The 15,924-nt window shown below is 36.4% G+C and overlaps 1 protein-coding gene across 1 annotated transcript in view; it reads right to left on the bottom strand.

Annotated features, from left to right (window-relative positions):
- Positions 1-7,519, bottom strand: part of TRIM26 (tripartite motif containing 26) — a 71,237-nt gene extending 63,718 nt beyond the window's left edge. The window contains exon 1 of the mRNA XM_074236813.1: positions 7,454-7,519. The gene's annotated coding sequence lies outside the window, so the exon portion shown is untranslated. The remainder of the gene's footprint in view (positions 1-7,453) is intronic.
- Between the last annotated feature and the right edge of the window lie 8,405 nt (positions 7,520-15,924).

The following is a 15,924-nucleotide window of genomic DNA, read 5'->3' as shown; positions in this document are numbered from 1 at the left end:
CTAGGTCTGTATCCAGAAGAAATTATAAAAAATGAGAAATGTCCTACATGTTCCAAAATATTCATAGCAGCTCTTTTTATATGGCAAAGAATTGGAAATTGAGGGGATGCCCATCAATTGGAAAATGGTTACATAAGTTATGGTACACAAATATTATGGGATACTACTGTTCTATAAGAAACCATAAATGGTCGGACTCTAGAGAAGCAATAGATTGACTTACAGGATCTGATGCTGAGTAAAGGGAATAGAACTGAGAACAACGTACAACAACATTATGAGATGCACAACCTTGATGGAAGCAGTAACTCTTAGCAGTCCAGAGAGCTAGGGCAACTGTATTAACTGGCTATGGACTATGTTATCCCTATCCAGAGGAAGAAAAACAAAACAAAAGAAAACACACACACACAAAAAAAAAATCCATTCCAAATCTGATAAACTTTATAAAAATTACCTCTTATGTATCTCTTTCCCTTAATCCTAATTCCTTGGGCCAAAAATTACTAATTTATAAGCATGTTTATCAAAGTATGTATGTAAAATGCTAACCTGACTGTTCCCTGATGAGAAGAGGGGGTCAGGAAGGGAGGGTGGAGGGAAATTTTGTAACTTGGAATTATGCATGTGCATATGAATGAAAATAAATTATTTTTAATCAAAGAAGTATTGTACTAGGTACTGGTGATACAAAGACAAAAACAAAACTAGTCATTTTTCAATGAAAAAAGACAGTTGAGTGAAGCTTGTATAAATGCTCAAAAATGGGAATTAGAATGCTATATAAGAGGAACAACAAGAAAATCAGTTTGGTTAGACCATAGTATTTGTGAAGGGGAAGGAAGGAAAGAAGGGACAGAAGAAGGGAGGGAAGGAGGGAGGAAATAGTATTTATGAAGCACCTACTATGTGCCAGGCACCATATTAAATGTTCCAGATAGAAATACAAACAAAAACAAAAATAGATACAGCCTTCACAGAATTTGTAATCTAATGATGAAAGAGGCAGAGAAGAGGTGGAGAAGGAAGGGAGGGGATGTCCCTGGTACCTGGATGTGGTTTTGAAGTCTTCATAAGTCAGGGGCAGATTCAGGAGGGAATTGAAAACCAGTCACTGAGTCCCTCAATAAAATGGAAGCTCCAGGAGAAATTTACTAGTGGGTAAAGAGGCCATCCTGGTAGAGGAATTTTCAAGTTGACAAGGCTGCAGGTACAGTTGAATGGTCCAGGGCAAGAAGGTTCCAGGAAAGGAAAAGATATAAGTAGAGTTATGGTTTTATAGTCTACAAAGTCAAGAGTACAAATGGGAGGGAAATACAGCTAGCCAGTCTAGATCCTTCCACAAAATGGAGGCCTGAGGAAGAATTCACCAATGAGAGAAGGGATGCCTGCCAAAAAGTTATTCTCGAGTGAGAAGTCTATTCGATAATTTGATGTTTAAGAGCAAGGAAGACCAGTCATCAAGTTCCATGATAAGACAGAAACAGAGAAAGGTAGGTAATAGTCATTGTATCACAGGCTTTAAATAAAATTTGGGATACCCTCTTTGTAAAAAGTAAAGGAATTGGTGGGGCCCTAGGTCTCAGGATTCATTTCTATCCCAGTGCCTACAAAGAGGGAAAATGGCTTGGAGAAAAGAAAGAAAATATTTGTTTTGATCTGGAATGTGGATGGAGAGTCCTAAGACATTGCAAGAGTATTAAATCTGATGGATAATTCCTATCTTCCCTCTGGTGGTCTCCACGATCACCCCAAGTCCTCAAGTGAGAATGTTTCTAGATTAGACTCAATTTGGCTAATTTGGAATTATCCTTTGGACATTTTGGACCTGGAAAAGGACTAAATGCTAGAAATCATTTTTTTTCTTTCTTTCATTCATTTTCTTCCTTCCTTCCTTCCTTCCTTCCTTCCTTCCTTCCTTCTCCTCCTCACCCCCTCTCTCTCCTCTCTCTCTCTCTCTCTCCCCTTCTTCCTTCCTTCCTCAAGTTTTATTGATATGTTTTGTTTTTACATTATAATTATTTGCAGATTACCCCCATGCTGTGAGAGGTCTCATGAAACAAAGTAAAACAATTAAGTAGAACTCACAATATAGTGCCCTCTGAAATTGCATACCACATCTTACATCTGTAGCATCCTTCCTCATCCTTTCTTTAAAAAAAAATGAAAATGAATAGAAATTCATTTTCTTTTCCTTCTATCTCTTTGGAAAAAAAGAGAGAAAAGAAAATTCCTTCCAACAAATATGCATTATCAAGAAAACAAATTTCCTTAGATATAAAGATACACATCAGATTCTGCTCCCTAAATCTATTACCTCTTTCAGAAGGTAGAGAGTATGTTTCATCTTCAGTCCTTTGGAATCCAAGAAAGTCATTGTACATATCATAGCTATGTCATAAAAGCTGTCTTTTCCTTCAATTCTTTAACAGTTTATAAGAATCTTTAAAATTATTCAAGCTTATGATATTGGTATTGAAATATAAATTATTCTTTTAATCAGTTTACTTTACTTAGCACTACTGCATATAAGTCTTTCCACAACCTTTTAAGATCATCCATTTCCTCATTTCTTACTGCACAATAATATAACATTATTTTCATATACCCCATAATATTCATCTATTCCTCAATTGTAGGTATATTTTTAGTTTTCAGTTTCTTGTCACCTCAAAAAACTAAAACCTAAGTCTAACCATGGTATAACTGGGTCAAAGGACATGCACCGGGGCGGCTAGGTGGCACAGTGGATAAAGCACCGGCCTTGGAGTCAGGAGTACCTGGGTTCAAATCCGGTTTCAGACACTTAATAATTACCTAGCTGTGTGGCCTTGGGCAAGCCACTTAGCCTCATTTGCCTTGCAAAAACCTAAAAAAAAAAAAAAAAAAAGGACATGCACTGCTAAGTAACTTTTAGTATACCATTGCAAATTACTTTCCAGAATGGCTTGATCAAATCAAAGATGTTGGCATCTATGTGTCTATTTTCCTACAACCTCTCCAAAAATTATTTGTCTTTTTTTGCCATCTTTGTCACTCTAATTGATGAAGTGGAATCTCAAATTTTGCTTAATTTGAATATTTCTAATTAGTAAAATTTGGAGCATTTTCTTTTGCTTCCGAATAAATAACCTTACTTTTCCTCTTTGAGAACTTCTTGTTCATATCCTTAAGCCATTTATCTATTCAGGATGGCTCATATTCTTGTGTATTTGAATAAGAATCTGAGACATTTATTCAAGAAATCTAATGCAAAAATTTTTAAGTTAATTGCTTCCTTTTTTAAATCTAAGTTTCATTGATCTATTTTTGCAAAAACTTTTAATATATATTTAAAATTATTCATTTAATTTTCTGTGTTCCTCTCTGTTCCTGGTTTGACCATGACCTTTCTTCCATCTGTAGATCTGATAGGTAATTTTTTCCACATTTCTGTGATTTATTTCTGATGTGTCCATTTATATTTACTTCAAGGACTAATTGGGAAACTTATCTTGGTATAAGGTGTGAAGTATTCATCTAAACCTAATTCTTCCATATTGCTGTCCAATTTTTCCAGCAATTTTTTTAAATACTGAGTTTTTATACCAGTAGCTGGGTTTTTGTTTGTTTGTTTGTTTGTTTTATTTTGTTTTTTAGGTTTTTGCAAGGCAGTGGGGTTAAGTGGCTTGCCCAAGGTCACACAGCTAGGTAATTATTAAGTGTCTGAAACCGGATTTGAACTCAGGTACTCCTGACTCCAGGGCCGGTGCTCTATCCACTGTGCCACCTAGCCGCCCGAGGGGTTTGTTTTTTATCAAGTATTAGATAATTTGCTTTTCTAGGTTTTGTACTTTCTATTTTTTTAAACCAATATGAAAATGTTTTCAGAATTATTACTAAGTTTGAGATCTGTAATAGATTGGCCTCTTCATTTGTATTTATTTTCACTTATTTCCCATGAGATTCTTGATTTTTTTAATTTTTATATAAATTTATTATTATTTTTTCCAATTCTGTAAGTCTACTTTCAGAATTGGAAAAAATAAGTAAATTTTTGAAAATTAGAATAAATAAGTAAATTAATTTCTATAGTACTGTTGTTGTTATTGTATTGTTTTGTCTTACATGTAATCAATTAGGTTTTTTCCAGTTCTTTAGGACTGTATTCCTGTAAACTATGGTTTAAAGTTATATTTATATTGTTATTGTGTATATCTTAGTAGGTAGACTTCTAAGTATTTTATACATTGCAGTTATTTTAAATGTAATTTATTTTTCTATTTCTAACCTGCTGGTATTATTTATTGGTATTATAGATAAATTTAATAATTTGCATGTTTAGGGGCAGCTAGGTGGCGCAGTGGATAGAGCACCGGCTCTGGAGTCAGGAGTACCTGAGTTCAAATGTGACCTCAGACACTTAATAATTACCAGCTGTGTGGCCTTGGGCAAGCCACTTAACCCCATTGCCTTGCAAAAAAAAAAAAAAATCAGCAGCTTGGTGAAAGAAATACAAAAAAAATACTGAAGAAAATCATATGTTAAAAACCAGTTTAGGCCAAATGGAAAAAGCAAAACAAAAGAAAAATGAGGAGAAGAATGCCTTAAAAAGAATTGGCCAGCTGGAAAAGGAGAAAAAAAAAAGCTCTCTGAAGAAAATAACTCCTTCAAATGCAGAATGGAACTAAAGGAAGCTGATGACTTTGCAAGAAATCAGGAAGAAATGAAAATTTTCCCAAAAAGCCAAAAATAAGAAGAAAATATGAAATATCTTATTGTAAAAACAACTGACATCAAAAACAGATCCAGAAGAAATAATTTGAAATATTGAGCTACCTGAAAGTCATGACCAGGAAAAAAGCCTAGACTTCATTTTTCAAGAAATAATACAGCAAAATTACCCTGAGTTCCTAGAAGCAGAGGGTAAAATAGAAATTGAGGGAATTTACCAATCACCTCCTAAAAGAGATCCACCCCCCCCCAAAAAAAACTTCCAAGAATATTATAGCCAAATTCCAAAACTCCCAAGTCAAAAAGAAAATACTAAAAGCTTCCAGGAACAAACAATTCAACTACCATGACTCCATAGACAAGATTACACAGGATCTGGCAGCATCTACATTCAAGGCTCATAGGGATTGGAATATGATATTCCATAAGGCAAAAGATCTTGGTTTACAACCAAGAATCAACTACCAAGCAAAATTGAACATCCTCTTTCAGGGGAAAAGATGGACTTTCAATGAAACAGGGAACTTTCAGACTTTCCTATTGAAACAACCAGAGCTGAACAGAAAGTTTGATCTCCAAGTACAGGACTCTGGTGAATCATAAAGGGGGTGGACAAGAAGGACTAACTACGAGGAACGTAATGATGTTGAACTGTTTGTATTCCTGCATGGGAAGAAGATAAAGAAAACTCATGAACTTTCTCATTTATAAGAGCAGTTAGAAGGAGCATATATAGACAAGGCACAGGAAGTTGTGGTGTATATAATGGTATAATATAGTAAAAAGATGGAGTCAATGAGTGATAAAGGGAAGAACTGGGAGGAAGAGAAAGGAGAGGAAGAAAGGGCTAAGATATTTCACATAAGAGTCAAGAAAAAGCTTTTTCAATTGAGTGGAATGGGAGAAGGCAAGTGGGAATGAGTGAGCCTTCAATTCTCATCAGAAATGGCTCAGAGAGGACATAACATACACACTTAATAGGGTATAGAAACCTATCTAACCCTAGAGAAAAATGAGAAGAAAGGGATGGGATAAGGGATCATGGTGGGGGGGGGGGGAATAGGTGATAGTAGAGAGGAAAGATTGTGGGAGAGGGTACTCAGATACAACACACTTTTGGACAGGGACAGGATGAAAGAGAGAGAGAGAGAGAATAGAATAAATGAGAGTGGAGAGGAATAGAATGGAGGGAAATACAGTAAATAATAGCAACTGGGGAAAATACTGAAGCAACTTCTCTGGTGGACATATGATAAAGAAGGCAACTCACCCCAAAAGACAGAGACATTGGAATCTTAACACAGACTGAAACACATTTTTTTTTCTCTCTCACTACTCTTGAGGTTTCTCATCTTCTTGGGGGGGTGGGTTTATATTTACTCTTATAACAAGATTATTGTAATAATATAAAATAAACCCCCCAAAAAAGAAAATTAAAAAATCATGAGGAAAATAGAAGGAACAATCTAAGGGCACAAGTGGGGAGAAAATGTTAAAGTGAGTTGGAATCATGAGAGATGGTAACAAATTTTTCATTCAATTATTTGTCTTGACTCACAGGCTCTTAATCTGGACTTGCTTCATAAAAAAAATTATAACTATTTCAACATAATTGATTTCCTTTGTAATCCTATATCATTCCTTCATGCAACTAAAAACATTATTGAGAAAGGATTCAAAAGCTTTATCCAAATGCCAAAGGGATTCATGCCTTTGAAAAATTAAAAATCTCTGCATAAGTCCTCTGTTGAGAGAAAAGGACAAGCAGTGCTATAGATGGCTATAGAGAAATGTTTCCAAAAGTTCCTGAAGGATGTGAGATAAAAAAAAGTCACTCATTGGAAATAAAAGGATTGGCATGCATTGGAGAAGACTGCTTTGTAATGGACCTAGGCAGCAAAGTTGTAAGATTTCCTTCTTCTATGTTCAAAACTCATGCAAATTCAGCATATCCAGGAAAATTCATTATTTTCACCAAACTCAATTTAGCCATTCTTCCACATCTTGTTTCTATTAAGAGCACCAGAACCTTCTAGACACTTGGTATCATAAATTTAGAGTCATTCTTGACTCTTCCCTTTAGATCCTGAAGGTACCCCAAACTTCTCCCTCTAGTCAGTTACCAAGTCATGTAAATTCTATTTCCAATTACAACTCTGATATCCATCCTTTCTCTTCACTCCCAAAATCAATAGACTAGTTCTTGCCTTAATCCCCTCCTGCATGGGCTATCCAAACAGTCACCTAATTTGTCTCCCTGCTTCCAGTCTCTTCCCCATCCAATTCATTCTCCACACAGTTGTCAAAATTATATCCTTCCCTACACTGAATATTTCTCGTTCCTGGAATGCTCTCCTCCTCTCTGAGTCCTGCTGTCCTTTCAGTTCCAGTTGAATCTTAGCTTCTGAAAGAACATTTTCCTGATTCCCCTTAATGCTAATGTCTTCCCTTAGTTGATTATTTCTACTTTATGCTGTTTATAGCTTGTTTGAACATAATTGTTTGCATGTTGTCTGTCCTATTAGATTGTGAACTGCTTGATAGCAGGGTCTTTTATCTTTCTTACCCCAACCTGGAACATAGTAGGCACCTGATAAATATTTATTAACTCTATTGACTGACACTTTTTTTGAACTTGTCACTCCTTGCTCAAGTGTTTCAGTGCCTCCCTATAGTGTCTAGGAGAAAATACAAATTCATTCTAGTGTTTAAAGCTCTCCACAATCCAATTCCAACCTACCTTTCCAGATACTTTCCCAATGGATTCATTTAAACTTATTCTGTTCTCTGTCCTCAATATGAGAAGCCTAAAGGAACTGGCTGAGGGGAATCTGGATTAGTTAGTGGGAAGAAATGCCAATAGGCTCTTTGGCTTGGTCAATTATTTAAGACATCCTCAATCTTTAATCAGACCAAATAGCCTTAGGTCACAGTGAAAAAGGAAAAGTTAAAGGCATACACAAGTTTTATGAACTTCCCCTTGAACTGGGCAGTTTTTCCTTCATGAACCTATATTCTCCTGGTGCTTTTCCAAACTCTATCAGACTCTTTAGGGTTTCATCTCCCTCTGCCCCTGCCCTCTCAATCTCCACAAGGTGAGATATTCTCAAGCTGGGACCACTGGAGGTTTGTGTTTTGGGGGTAAGTACTCTATAGAAGGAATCCCAATTTTGGTATCAGGAAACCTAGATTTGGACTGAAAATATGCTACTTAAGTTATCAGCAAAATGCTTTCCTTCTCTGAGACTATTCAAATCAGAATTCACTTCTGCTGTCACTGCTTCCCTATATGTTAATGTTCCCTTATGTTAATTATGTAATTACATTAAAATGTAAGCACTTGGAGGTAGAGCAAGATGGTGGCAGGAGAACAGACTTTCCTAGGAGCTCTCTCCAAAATATTTCAAAAACCTTAAAACTATGACACTAAATTTTTGAGAGACAAAACCAACAGAAAAATTCAGTGAGCCAATTCTCTAGCCCAAGATAACCTGGAAAATCATGGGAAGGCTCTATTCCACATGGTTGCAGGGGATGTTAGAGTGAAGGAGCTCCAACCTTCCAGGAACAGCAGGGCTCCTGGGTCCCTTGGAGCACCAGCTCTTGGCAGCAGAAGCAGTTTCCTGACTTGCCAGCCCAGGGATCACCAAACACAACTTGGAAGATCAACAGGGAAACCTCTGCCAAAGTAAGCCCAAAGTCTAGGCCAGCATGACCCTCCTCAGTGGGGCCATGGCCCTCAGAGCAGTCCAGATCCCAGGAAATGGAAACAGACCCAGAGTTGCTAAACAGGGAGCTACTCAGCAGCTGCTTCCAGAGTGCTCAGTCCACAGAAGGCAAGGAAGTGGGTGGGGAGACTGTGGAGGCCTCTCCTCTATCCCTGGGACAGGACTCTGGGGTTTTGTCCATATTCAGACCCTGGCCACAGTCTGGGGCCCCATACTGTCATAGAGCAGGGATCCTACTCACAGCCCCAGGCAGAGGGGTGTGCTTGTGGTCATCCACAGACCAGAGCACAGACAGGAGAGCAATCAGAGCCTCCCATAAGACCTTGAAGGACCTGAGGTCCTTGCAGGGTGTCCTAATTATACTCAAAAGCTCAGGAAGCACCCCAAAACCAGGGCACAGGCTGGGGAAATGAGTAAACAGGACAAAAGGAACCTGACCAGAGACAATTACTTTGATCCCATGGAGGATAAAAATATACACTCAGAAGATGAAAAAGTCCAAACTTCTGTATCCAAAGCCTCCAAGAAATATAGGAAGTGGGTTCAGGCTATGACAGAGCTCAAAAAAGATTTTGAAAATCAAGTAAGGGAGGTAGAGGAAAAATTGGGAAGAGAAATGAGAGAGAGAGATACAGGAAAAACATGAAAACCAAATCAGCAGCTTAGTCAAGGAGATCCAAAAATTGCTGAAGAAAACATGTTAAAAACCAGTTTAGGGGGGCGGCTAGGTGGCACAGTGGATAAAGCACCGGCCCTGGAGTCAGGAGTACCTGAGTTTAAATCGGGTCTCAGACACTTAATAATTACCTAGCTGTGTGACCTTGGGCAAGCCATTTAACCCCATTTGCCTTGCAAAAAAAAAAAAAAACAAACAGTTTAGGTCAAATGGATATAACAATCCAAAAAATGAATAAGAGTGCCTTAATAAGCAGAACTGGCCAGATGGAAAAGGAGATAAGAAAGCTCTCTGAGGAAAACAGATCCTTCAAATGTAGAATGGAGCTAAAGGAAGCCAATGACTTTGTGAGGAATCAAGACACAATAATTCAATACAAAAAGAATGAAAAACTAGAAGAAAATGTGAAATATCTCACTGAGAAAAAAAAACTGATCTGGAAAACAGATCCAGAAGAGAAAATTTGAAAATTATTGGGCTACTTGAAAGTCATGATCAGGAAAAGAGTCTTGATTTCATTTTTAAAGAATTTCTACAAGAAAATTGACCTGATATCCTAGAAGCAGAGGGCAAAATAGAAATTGAGAGAATCCACCGATCTCCTCCTGAAAGAGATAAAAAAAAAAAACCACAGGAATATTATAGCCAAGTTCCAGAACTCCCAAGTCAAAGAGAAAATATTACAAGTAGCCACAAGAAAACAATTCAGATATCATGGAACTACAATCAGAATGACACCAGACTTAACAGCATCCATATTAAAGGCTCATAGGTCTTGGAATATAATTTTCTGGAAGGCAAAAGAGCTTGGAATGCAACCAAAAATCAAGTATCTAGCAAAATTGAACATCTTCTTCCAGGGGAAAAGATGGACTTTCAATGAAACCGAGGAATTTCAAATTTTCCTGTTGAAATGACCAGAGATGAATAGAAAGTTTCATCTTCAAGTACAGGACTCAGGTAAAGCATAGAGAAAGAAGGTGGACAAGAAGGTTAAATTATGAGGGATTTAATGATGATGAACTGCATGTATTCCTGCATGGGGAAGATGATATTGATAATACTCATATGACCCTTCTCATTTACTAGAGCAGTTAGAAGGAGCATATGTAGACAAGGCACAGGAGAGAGCTGAATTTGAAGATAAAAATGGAGTCAGTGGGTGAAAGGGAAATGTACTAGGGGGAAAAAGAGAAAGGAGAGGTAGAATAGGCTAAAATATTTCATGTAAAAGAGTCAAGAAATAGCTTTTTCAATAGTATGGAAGGGGGGGAGGTGAGGGGGAGTGAGAGAGCCTTCATTGTCATCAGAAATGGCTCAGAGAGGAAACATCATACACACGCAATAGGGTATAGACATCTACAAGAAAAAGGAGAGAAAGGGGACAGGAGGAGGGGAGGGGAGATGTAGGTGATAGAGAAGGTAGATCATGGGAGAGGATAGTCAGATATAATTCATTTTCTTTTTTACATTTTGTAAGGTGATGGAATTGGGTGGCCTGTCCCAGACCAAGGGGCTGGGTGGTTGCTAGGTCTCTGGGGTGGGATGTAGGCTTGGGGCCTCTTGGCCCCAGGGCCGGTGCTCTGTCCACTACTTCACTCAGTGGCCCCACAGCACATTTTTGAAGAGGGACAGAGTGAAAGGAAAAATATGGAAGTAATTTCTCTGATAAAGACTGGAAGAAAATTGTAAAACTCAAATAATATCTTTAATAAAAATAAATTTAAAAAAAATATTTGATCCAGCAATACCAGTACTGGGTCTGTTTCCTGAAGAGATCTTGAAAAAGGGTAAAAACCCCTCATGTACAAAATTATAACAGCTCCATTTTTAGTGGCAAAGAATTGGAAATTGAGGGGATGTTCATCAATTGGGGAATGGCTGAACAAATTGTGGCATATGTATGGGATGGAATATTCTATTAGAAATCAAGAGGGATGGGATTTTAGAGGAGCCTGGAAAGGCTTGCATGAATTGATGCTGAGTGCAATGAGCAGAACCAGAAGAACATTTACCCTAAGAACAACATAGGATGATGATCAACCTTGATGGACTTTTTCACTACATCAGTGCAATAATCAAGGACAATTTTAGGGAAACTGTGTTGGAGAATACCATCTATATCCAGAGAAAGAATTGTGGAGTTTAAATGAGGACCAAAAATTATTATCTTCAATTCTTAAAAAGAAGTTGCCTTATATATTACATTATTTTGCTGTCTCTAATATTTTCTTTCTTCCTTAAGGACATTTTTTCTCTCAACTAATTCAATTTTGATATATGCATATCATGGAAACAAATGTAAAGACTATCAGACTGTCTTCTGTTGGGGGAACAAGCGGGGGGGGGGGAATTGTAAAATTCAAAACCTTGCAAAAAATTATTGGCAGAAACTACTATTGTATACAATTGGGAAAAAAAATATTTATATTTAAAAAGTTAGCTATTATCTCAGGCAGAAAGATTGAGGTAGTAAATCTTCATCAACACATTATCAAAAATTATATAATCAAGCTCATAACATACATAACTATTTTCTTGAAATAGTGGCCAATGATGCAATGACAATCCTTCAGAAAATATTTCTGATGCTGTCTTAAAAAGCCTATAGGTCTCTGAAACTATGACCAATCCTCTAAAATTTTACTTCCATCTAAAATCCTTCCTCTGTTCATCTTCCAAGTACTGCAACCAAAGAGCTTCTTGGATTTCCATATCATTGTCATAGAAGACTGAATTAATCAATGGTTTTTGTAGCCAAAGCAAACTAACCACTTGGTTTCAAGGGATGCTAACACTTTTTTTCTGTTTTTATAGCTGGATTTTCAATCCCTAATGAAGTTTCCTGAGAATGCATAAATTCTAACCCATATCATTACCAGCTACATCTCTTGTAACAAGTTACCACTCTGTGGCTATTTAGTGTCAGAGATAAGACTCCAAACCAGTTCATCTGTCTCCCAAGTCAGGAATTTTTTCTCAGATTCATAAGGTTGGCTTTAGTCATAAGTATTGTTTGAGTGAACTTTTATTATGCTAGGCAATACACAAGAGAAGCATAAGAAGTTTCTGCCTTCTAGAATATTGAAATCTAATTAGAGAAATCATAGGACCTTATATTTGAAGGAGTCTTGTATGTTAATTAGTCAAACTCCCATTTAAAAAATTTCCATTATAATATCTCTAATATAAGTATCAAATCAGTATAGAAACACAAGGCAGCTTCTTCCACACTTGACTAACTTTGTTGATTATAGGGAAACATTTGTTCAGGGAACAAAATATTGTCTTAAGAGTTCTCTTCCGGCAAAGAATTGGAAATCAAGTAAATGTCCTTCAATTGGGGAATGGCTTAGCAAACTGTGGTACATGTATGTCATGGAACACTATTGTTCTATTAGAAACCAGGAGGGATGGGATTTCAGGAAAGCCTGGAGGGATTTGCATGACCTGATGCTTAGTGAGATGAGCAGAACCAGAAAAACACTGTACATCCTAATAGCAACATGGGAGTGATGTTCAACCTTGAAGGACTTGCTCATTCCATCAGTACAACAATCGGGAACAATTTTGGGCTGTCTGCAAAGGAGAGTACCATCTGTATCCAGATAAGGAGCTGTGGAGTTTGAACAAAGTACAAGGACTATTCCCTTTAATTTAGAAAAAAAACAGATCTTATTGTCTGATCTTGTTACCTCTTAGACTTCTCTTCTTTAAGGATATGATTTCTCTCTCATCACACCCAATTTGGATCAAGGTACAACATGGAAACAAAGTAAAGACTGACAGAGTGCTTTCTGGGGGGGGGGGGAGGGAAGCAAGATTGGGGGGAAAATTATAAAACTCAAATAATATCTTTAATAAAAATAAATTTAAAAAAAAAGTTCTCTTCCAGGGCAGCTAGGTGGTGCAGTGGATAAAGCACCGGCCTTGGAGTCAGGAGTACCTGGGTTTAAATCCGGTCTCAGACACTTAATAATTACCTAGCTGTGTGGCCTTGGGCAAGCCACTTAACCCCATTTGCCTTATGAAAAAAACTAAAAAAAAAAGTTCTCTTCCAAAAATATTCCCCATCCACACAACCAAATCATTCAAAAAACTTCAAAAGGTGTGACAACACAAAAACATTTTTTAAATGTATTTTTATTAAAGATATTATTTGAGTTTTACCATTTTCCCCCCATCTTACTTCCCTCCCCCCCACCCCCACCCCCACGGAAAGCAATCTGTCAGTCTTTGCTTTGTTTCCATGTTGTACCTTGATCCAAATTGGATGTGATGAGAGAGAAATCATATCCTTAAAGAAGAGACAAGAAGTCTAAGAGGTAACAAGATCAGACAATAAAATTTCTGGGTTTTTTTTTCTAAATTAAAGGGAATAGTCCTTGAATTTTGTTCAAACTCCACAGCTCCCTATCTGGATACAGATGGCACTCTCCTTTGTAGACAGCCCAAAATTGTTCCCGATTGTTGTGCGGATGGAATGAGCAAGTCCTTCAAGGTTGAACATCACTCCCAACACAAAAACATTTGTAGCAATACTTTTTATTGCAACAATGGGACAACAAAGTGGGTGCCAGGCATTTGATGACTGAACAAATTAGGATATATATGGATTGAATAGAATATCTCAATCTAAGAAATGATAAATATGTTAGAAAAACCTGGAAACATTTTTCTAAATTATCATAGAGTAAAATTGATGATTATGGGATTTGGGGGTCACCAATTAAAGATAGAAATTGAAAGTTACTGAAAAATGAAGGAATTCTCATGCTCTCTGGGATTATAAAATTGCTCAGGATTTTATTACAAATTATTACAAAGTAAACAGGTTTTCTAGGAAAAGCAGGAAGCATTTTCAGGATAGGCTAGTTGAAGTTTCAATGAGAGTGAGAGAGAAGAGAGAGAAGATAGAGAGAGAGAGACAGCCACAGTCACTTGGCATAGGGGTCTATGGTGAACCAACAGGGCCTAGCATGGGGTGCACATGGCCTAAAAAAGAAAGAGAGAAGATATCCTTGCAGATAGAATCCACGAAAACAAAAGCCAGGAGGGACAACACTTCTTAAATGCACTTCTGTACTGGGTTGGCACTTGGCGAGTGTTCTAGCATCTAGACCAGGAATCCTCCAATGGCAAGCTAGGTACTGATCTTTCCTGTCTCAAGGAGTGTGACCTCTAAGTTCAACATGTCATATCTTGTCAAGCTAGTGTCAATGGGCAAGAAAGGGGTCAATTTACCTCTCAGGAATAAACAACCTTCCACAATTAACAAAAATTAACAGCATAAAAGATAACAGAATTTGTCCCTAATTATAAATCTTCTACATTTATAATTCTCTGTATCAAAATGAGCAGGACAGTAGTGTAAAGGAAAATAATTTTTTAAAAACATAAGAACTGTGATCAATGCAATTACTAATTATTACTACATAGAATTGATGATAAAGCATGTTTCCTGGGATAATAATTGTCAGATCTATCAAATGATTTGTTTTGTTTAATTGTACTAGTTACAGTGGAGGTTTGTAGTTGGAAGAAGTGATAAGAGATGGTAATAGTAATGCAGAAAAAGAAAAAATATTAGTGAAATATCTTAAAATGCAAAGAAGAAAGCAGTGAGATGTTCAAAAGAGGACATAGATAAACTAGGAAGTTTTATTATTATAAAGTTAAATTTTATATACACTTTAAACTAACTATGAAAGTTTAGAGCTGCCTATACAACCATCTTTTACATTCTTTATATACTGAAATATCCATTGTTTGTTTATAATAAAAAAAATTTAAATAAAAACAAGATATGACAACAGAGAAAACCTCGGTGGATGGCAAATATAATAAACATCAGGAGAGCCATAAACAGAAATATGTGTCACCAAAGGTATTCACTACTGTCGTGGAAGAGATCCAGTATAGGAACCAAGCTGAAAAATGTTTCCCTGTGGATGCTGAGGTCTTGCAGATTTTGTGGATAATGTGTTTTGTTGTTTATATGAGGCTCCATAATGTTACAGAATGTCCTAAAAGAAAACTATAACCACTTAAAAACCTGGTAAATCATATCAGAAAGACCAAGTGGCTAAAGATGTCTATTAGCAAAGAAAGTGAGGAAATAAACAGTTAACCATTGTTATTTATAAACATTTGGAGGCTCCCTTGAGAGTCAATTAAAAGTGATTGAAACATTAACTTCACTAAAATACTAAATATGAAAGAAATTCATAAAAATCATCAAACTTTCATTATATCACTATCAAACTTCTACAGGAGAAGATAAATTCCATAATACAAAATGTATAAACTATCTAGTTTGCCCACCAAAACACATTCATACTACAAAATACTCTTAATAGAAATAAAGGTGTTAATTAAATGAAGATTAATTGTTTATGGTTGATCCATATTAACATAATAAAAATAATGATAACAACTAACTTAATTTACAGATTTAGTTCTAAAGCATTCAAATTAACAAGGGATTACTTTATAGGATTAGGGAAAAAATCAATTCATCAGGAGAAACGAAAGGTAAAGGAAAAATAATAGGGAAAAAGTAAAAATCAAGGAGGCTCAGTACCAGGTCCCAACTAAAATAAATAAACAAATAAAAAAGGCTATAATTACAAAAGAGTAATCAAAATATTTTTGTTGGGTTAAAAAAATAGAAAAGTTGGACAAATAGAGTAGGTCAGGTAAAGAAAGAGCAAACAAAAATAGTAGCACACTGTTTGATAAACCAATGGATAGGTAAGGATTCCTTTATTTGAAAAAAAAATTGCTAGAAAAATTGGATAGCAATTC

Source organism: Macrotis lagotis, chromosome 5 (assembly GCF_037893015.1).
Source record: "Macrotis lagotis isolate mMagLag1 chromosome 5, bilby.v1.9.chrom.fasta, whole genome shotgun sequence".
Taxonomy (NCBI): domain Eukaryota; kingdom Metazoa; phylum Chordata; class Mammalia; order Peramelemorphia; family Peramelidae; genus Macrotis; species Macrotis lagotis.
The sequence above is the reverse complement of the archived record's forward strand: the minus strand, read 5'-3'. Positions and strand labels throughout refer to the sequence as shown.